The following is a 7,415-nucleotide window of genomic DNA, read 5'->3' on the forward strand; positions in this document are numbered from 1 at the left end:
CAAATCCTGCCTCAGCCCTTCTATCTTTGGACATGGCTCCCCTCTGCCCCATAGCAAACTAGTCAGCACAGTTGGCTCAGCAATGGAAGAACCAGACTGAATATTCCCCTGAACATACGAGAAAAAAATATATGGCATACAACAATGTCTGAGTGTCTCACCAGACACAGGAGAGCAATGAAAAGCATAACAAATAGAGCAGTGGTGGCAAACCTATGGCACGCGTGCCAGAGAGGGCACTCAGAGTCCTCTCTGTCGGCACATGCGCCATCGCCCCAGCAGGGGGTGGGGGGGAGGAGGAGGAGAGGAGGGGTCTCGTGCGCCGTCCAAAGCCTCCGGTACCAGGGCCTGGCGGGCCAGCGAGGGGCTGAGCAGGCATGACTTTTGATGCGCCAGGGCCTCCCGCCAGTCTGTTTTTCCTACTCTGGAGTAAGCCGCCTTGAGTTCAGCAGGGCTTAACTCCCAGGTCAGTAAGCATATAAAGACGCCAACCTAAGACTGGGCTGATGGGTTTGCATGTTTGCTGGGCTTCCTGCAGAAGCCAACAGAGAAATTCATTCCGTGGAGGCCAATCAAATGGCAGCCAAAGAGACGGCAAAATAGAAGAAGAAGAAGAAGAAGAAGAAGAAGAAGAAGAAGAAGAAGAAGAAGAAGAAGAAGAAGAAATATTTGTACCCCGTCCATCTGGCTGGGTTTATTTATTTGTATGTGCGCATGCAGACAATCATTACTATCTCATGTTAAAAATTGGAAGAGGGTGGCTCTTAGTACAGCCCTCCAGTGTACAGTTGTGGCCAAAATTGTGGAACCTTCTGGAAAAAATGTATTGCTGAGGTGTGATGGCTCATAACACCACTTTGTTTGGGAGTAATACCAGTGCTTTTTTTCTGTGGGGACACAGGGGGACGCATACCCCTAAACGTTTTGTGAATTTAAAGAGAGAAGAAATTCACTATATTTATTTTTCCCGATTTGAACTGTATTTATTTACCCCTGGTGGTGATTTTCTTGGGTCAAAATGAGAGTACCCCTAAACATTTTTTTAGAAAAAAAGCACTGGGTTATACCATAAAATTATATATCAATGGAAAGATAATTTAATGAAGAATGTAATGCAATAACTTTTATGAAGGGTTATTTATTACAACAGTGGTCCTAAAGAAGAAACGTGAAACACACAGAAAAAAAATGAGGTTAAATTGCCATGTTGGCACTTTGTGGTAAATAAGTGAGTTTTGGGTTGCAGTTTGGGCACTCGGTCTCTAAAAGCTTCGCCATCACTGGAATAGAGACACCTTCCAAGAAACATGGACACGTTTCATTAATGACAAAAATCCAGACCTTCTTATACCAACCACTCAATATTCTCAATGGAGAGGTTACATAAAGTAATATGTTTGAATGCTGAATGTGTAAGTGTATGTCTAGAAACAATGGATAAAACAAATGCCATTAGATGTACTGCTGGATCAGTGTTTAATGGTTATTGTATTTTTATTGGTTTAAAAACCAATAAAAATGTTTATTTAAAAAAAATATTCTTAATTTACATTACACATTGTGCAAAAGCTGCAGTCTAATAACATGTATTTACCTCAGATTAGGATGCGGGTGGCACTGTGGTCTAAACCACAGAGCCTAGGACTTGCTGATCAGAAGGTTGGCGGTTCGAATCCCCGCAACGGGGTGAGTTCCCATTGCTCGGTCCCTGCTCCTGCCAACCTAGCAGTTCAAAAGCACAAAAGTGCAAGTAGATAAATACCTCCAGCAGGAAGGTAAACGGTGTTTCCGTGCGCTGCTCTGGTTTGCCAGAAGCGGCTTAGACATGCTGGCCACATGACCCAGAAGCTGTCTGCGGACAAACGCCGGCTCCCTTGGCCTGTAGAGTGAGAAGAGCGTGCAACCCCAGAGTCGTCCGCGACTGGACCTAACTGTCAGGGGTACCTTTATCTTTACCTCAGATTAAGATCCACCAGGGACTTGCTTCTGAGCAGATATGCACAGAATTGTGATGCTGGCAGACTTTTGGTGCCTGTTCCTGCCTTAATCAAGACAGCTCAGCTACTACTAGGTCCCTGCTGTTCCTTCCACTCAGGTCTGACCCATCAGGGTTGCTCCCTCGGTCCCTTCATGCTCTGGACCCAATGTCCCCAGGCTTTTGGGTAATGAACTAAAAGCAAGCAAGCAAACAAAGCTATATTGGGGGGGAATAATAAAAAAGGAGGAGCCTACTTGGTTAACAGGTAGTGAATTCACACATCCATGTTTATCTCTTGGTGGCTGCAGCATCAAGCAATGACTTGCATGAGTGAAACATCCATTATAGATCAAACACCACAGAAGGAGCTTTTGTGTAGTCATATACTACGGCAAACACAATGCTTTTCTGTGGAGACGCTTCACACATTTGGCTCAGAGTTGTTGAATGATTATTTTTTCCTTTTGGCTGATAGCTGTATGATTCAGACCTGACACCTATTCCAAGTAATAATTTTTGACATGTAAAGGTCTCCACGTTGGACATTTCCCCTTCAGTTTTGTTTAATGCTCCTATTACATATTGGGAATGAATACATAAAGCCACCACTGTTAACACATTCGTTTGCAAATCTTTTCTATAGACCTGCCACCTGGCTGGTCTTCAATGGCTCTGATTGACTACTTACTTACCTTTAATGCCATATTTCCTAGAGCTGTTTAAAAAGAAAAACTGCCAGAGGAAAACCTAGTTTCAGGACACAGTAGGAGGTGAGATTACTGTGTGGGTTCAAGGCATTCTCTAGGCCCAAACTGAAAGGAAGATGTCTCCTGAAATCTGCCCTGGGTGCTTAAAGAGGAAGAATAAGGAGTATTCTATTTGTTGGGAGGTGGTGTTGTTTTTAAGCCCAGAAAATATGTAGCAAAGCATTAAACATATGTGCTAAGCCTTGGAATGCATGATGAATGTACAAAAATTGTGCGTCTGTAGATGTGTACAACACGCTGGGTACATGATGGCAATTGTGAGAAGATGGAAGAAAACAATGGGGACAGATTTGTGTACCGTGTGACTGTGGTGCAGAATAGTGGTTCCTAAAAAGGGAGATTGGACTCTAATTGAAAGCACCTCTAGTAGGTCCACTTAGGCTGGGAAAAACAGGGTGTGAAAGCAGACCTGGGGCACTCAGAGCAGACCCTTGGAAATGGATGGGCAAGGATACATTTCAGCAGGTCCCCTCTGAGTAAAACTTAGCTGAATACCACTCCTTGTCTACATTGTGGAATATTGAGATGGCAGTGAGCTGCAGCACTGGCAGCTACAGGTGAGAGATGCCTGGGGGGAATGTAACTACCTGCCAGGCTGGTAGTGGGGAGTTACATTCCCCCCAGGCATCCCCCACCTGTAGCTGCCAGTGGTGCAGCTTACCACTCAATTAGCCCAGGAGAAAGATTTTTTTCCTGTCCTTTCTCCTATCATACCAGATTTCCACAAGCAGGAAGATTTATTCTCCTGCATATATAAATCAGGCCTCAGAATTCTGACCCTACCTGTGAACTCCTTTCCATGCAAAGAATGGGCAGTGGGCCAGGCCAGACTAGGGGCCCTTGCAAATGACCCACCTCACTTGGTTCCAGAGCTGGTCCTGCTTGCTGGGGCTTAAGCTTCTGGCCTGGAAGCCATATTTTCTAACTGGGATGTACGGTCAGTGCCACATCACTGGAAGCAGGCTGTGGTTATTTAGTGGTTAAATACGAGTCTTTTATTGCAAAGGGTAGCCATCATTCAGAAGGCCCTTTCAGTATCCGAGTGCCTTTATCTTAGACACCACAACTTCAAAATGGGAAACTGGAGTGATGTAAACCCAGTTCAGATGGGTTTGTTCAAAGCTGTTTTGTGTATCAGATGTGCATGTGTTATAGTGTTTGGAAGGTTTTGTGATGCAGTGTGAGAAAATTGCATCAGACTGAAGGATGTGCGCATGCAGTGCAGCACAGGACTGTGTGCAAGCCCATTTTCTCAATACGATGGCGATTGAGCCACTGGCGATGGCTTTCTCCAGCTTTGGCATCAGCAAGACCTCCTATCTGAAGCTGTTGCTGCCACCTTGTGGCCAATATGGAAATTTCAAACCTTTGCTGATGCCTTCCAAAGCTCAAATATGAAAAAAGGGAAACTCTCTTGGACTGGAGTAATCTAATAACTGGTAACATCAAAGCATAATCACGCTAGGTTTCAGCCTTGGGAATGTTATGGTGTCCAGAACATTGTTCATAGTATCAAAACCGTTTTGGTCAGGTTCAATAGGACTTAGTGCTAACAGGATCAGAAGGGTGGAGGTCCAAATCCTCCCCATGTTAAAAAAAAAAAAAGCATCTGGAGAATGCAGCATATTAAAACTATTAATTTAGGTGCCCAGCTGTATAAATGGAATGTGCTCGAGCAACCTGAAGCCCCAATTGTCATGGCAAAATCCATCACAAGAACCATGCACACTACGAAAGCAGGAGCTTAGAAGGGAACCATCCCCACCTCCATAATATGGTCCAGACTAGCTGCAGTTGGCAAGCTAACAATCCTTTCCCCTACATCGTTGTCCCACAAGTCCCCTTTTCTTCTCTATCAGCTGCTGCAAAACTGATTTCATCTTACAGCAGGTGAAGGTAGGTTCCAAACAGGACCGAGGGAAGAGTGGTTAGAATGCTGGACTAAGACCTGGGAGTCTGGAGCTCTAGCCCCACTCAGCCATGAAGTCCACTGGGTGACCTAGGGCCAGTGACTGTGTCTCAGTCTAACCTACATCACAGGGTTGCTGTGGGGATAAAATGAGGAGAGCCACGTACTCCACCTTGAGCTCCTTGGATGAAAAGTGGGATGTAAATGTACCAAAGAAATAATAAAAGCACGCGTGGCTGCTTATTTTCTTGCCATTTCCAGAGTGTTGGAAATGGGCAGACACAATGTTTGGATTAGGAAGCCATCTGGAGTAGCAGGAAGAGGCACCCAAATACATCCATGAAATCTGCCTCCTTCTGGAATTTGATGCTAAAATGGAGACAGTTGCCCTTACAAGAGCTGCTGTTGAGGTTTGAAGCTTTGTGGAAGTTCCTAAGGTTGACTGATCAAGGATGTTTGTGGAATGCTTGTGTGAATCTTCGTATTGACATGCCTGGGCAATGCATGTTCCACCCGGGTTCTTGTAACACTGCCTCACTACAAACGGAGCTATTAATAGGTCACCCCATATTATAAAGTAGTTGTGTTCTAAGTTATATATCAAGCACTGCTAGTTGTTTCTCTTAGTTTTCCAATGTATAGGGTTTTCCAATGTATAAGGTTGCCATATGTCCCTTTTTTTCCAGGACATATCCTCTTTTTCAGGCTTAAAATTACTGTCCAGGCGGATTTTTAAAATTTGGCAGAAAGCGTGGAACCTGGAGGCCCAGAGGAATGGTGTGGCGAAGCGGACAGCATGAGAGCCTCTCCCTTGTACTGAGCTGCTGCTGCTACTGCCGCCTTTGCAGAGAAGAGGCTGAGAGGGATCGGAAGGGCGGAGGAGGCCACGTGGAGGCGCACTGCTCAGAATAGGTCCGATCCTGGGACAGACCTGCTGAGGAGGAACGTGAGAGCCCTTGGGGGACCATGCGGCGAGGCAGTGAGGCAGGCGATGTGGGGGCACTTTCCCACCCACCTTGCCAATTTGAGAAGGGAGAGCGCTGTGTTAATTCTCAGCTGAGTATACCAGGACTCAGAGCCAGGGGGAGCCTCACACCAGCTGATTAAATTCTTACCTCCAAAAATTTTAACCTTTTAACTTTCAATTTTTGGTTTATTCCTTCAAACCTTAATTTGAACCTCCATTTTGATTTTGCATTTTTAACTCCAAAGAAAGGGGGGGGGGGGATATTTACATTTTCATTTTGTAACTTCACCTCCCATTTATAACTTGATTCTCTTTTACTTCTAAACCTTTACTCCTACTCTTACTCTTGCACATTTTACATTCATTCAATGGTTTAATCTCCGCCTTTCCTTTTAATCTTCACCTAACCTCTCATTCTATTATTCTACACCCATGCACACCTCCCTTCCCCTTATATGAGTGCACAGATACACACAAATACAGACACATACGAGGGATGCCATATGTCGGGTTAAAAGTCCGATCCGTAGTTAAAAGTAGAAGTGGCAAATGTGTCCTCTTTTTTGCTCTTCAAAATATGGCAACCCTACCAAGGTATTTCTTATCAATAGGTGTGGTGTGAGCAAATTTAATTCTGAAAGTTTGGCCCACAGGAAAGGTTTAAGAAGCAGAGGGCCGTGCTAGCTGTGGCTGACAGGGAGCTGGGAGTGCAGCAACATCTAGAGCAGAGCTTTCCAAACTGTGTGTCGCGACACATTGATGTGTAGGTGTGTCATGCGAATGTTCCCCACGCTCTTTCCAAGGCTGGAAAGGGTTTAGTTTAACCTCTGGTTTGCTAGTAAAACTGAAATACTGTGTTGCAAAATGAGGCATGCGTATAAAGCATGTCACCAACATGAAAAGTCTGGAAAGCTCAATCCAGAGGGTTCACAGCATCCTCAGCATTGCTCAGGCCAATCTGTTTGCCTAGCCCATAGCCTGCCTGCTATCAAGAAAGGCAGAAATGAAAGCTGCAGCCAGACAGAGGTAGTTATATCTGTAAAGAGTCTCTGGGCCAAAGCCCAGTTTACAAACACAAAGTTTACAACGTCTCTTCCTGCACTGGAAGCACACAGTTTGGTTCAGCTTGAACATCACAGTGTTGCTCATTTGTAGTGCACAGCTTCCCTAGGAAAAAATCTTAACCCAAAGTAAAGAAGCAACGGCCAAAAAACAAAACAAAAACACAGTTAAGTTTTTTTAAATTTTATTTATAACAATATCTGGGTTTTTTGTTTTTTTTGTTTTTTGTTTTTTTTAGTTGTAAAGTAATCCGGCAAAAATTATTAAAACATTTGGCTCCCCCCTCCCACAAAAAAGGCTGAGGAGACCTCCTTCCCTCCCCCCACATGCGTGTAATTTCTAATATAAAAGCTAGTTCATCTTATTTATTTGTTTTTTTGATCTGTTTTCATCTTTTAAAAAAAGCATGTTGGAGAGAAACCAAAGTTGAAACCATGTCGAACCTCTTTCCAGAACAGGATGGCAGAAGTTGCAGCAATGGAGGGAGGGGTGGGGGGAGCAGGAAAGGGGGGGCAGGAGAGACTGCAGTGAACTCTTGATTAGTCTCAGGCACAGATGCTAAAATAAAGTGGAATATAGTCAAAATAATACGGAATAAAAATGATTCCAGGAAATAAAATGCTATCAGAAATATGATTAGTGTGAAGGGGCAGGGAGTGGGGGAGGGTTTGGTGGATTATAAGTAGATTAGAAATTTATGGTGGGGGGGGGGAGTTAAGGAGTTAGCTGGGT

This window comes from Podarcis tiliguerta (assembly GCF_965153285.1).
Source record: "Podarcis tiliguerta genome assembly, chromosome: 2".
Lineage (NCBI taxonomy): Eukaryota > Metazoa > Chordata > Lepidosauria > Squamata > Lacertidae > Podarcis > Podarcis tiliguerta.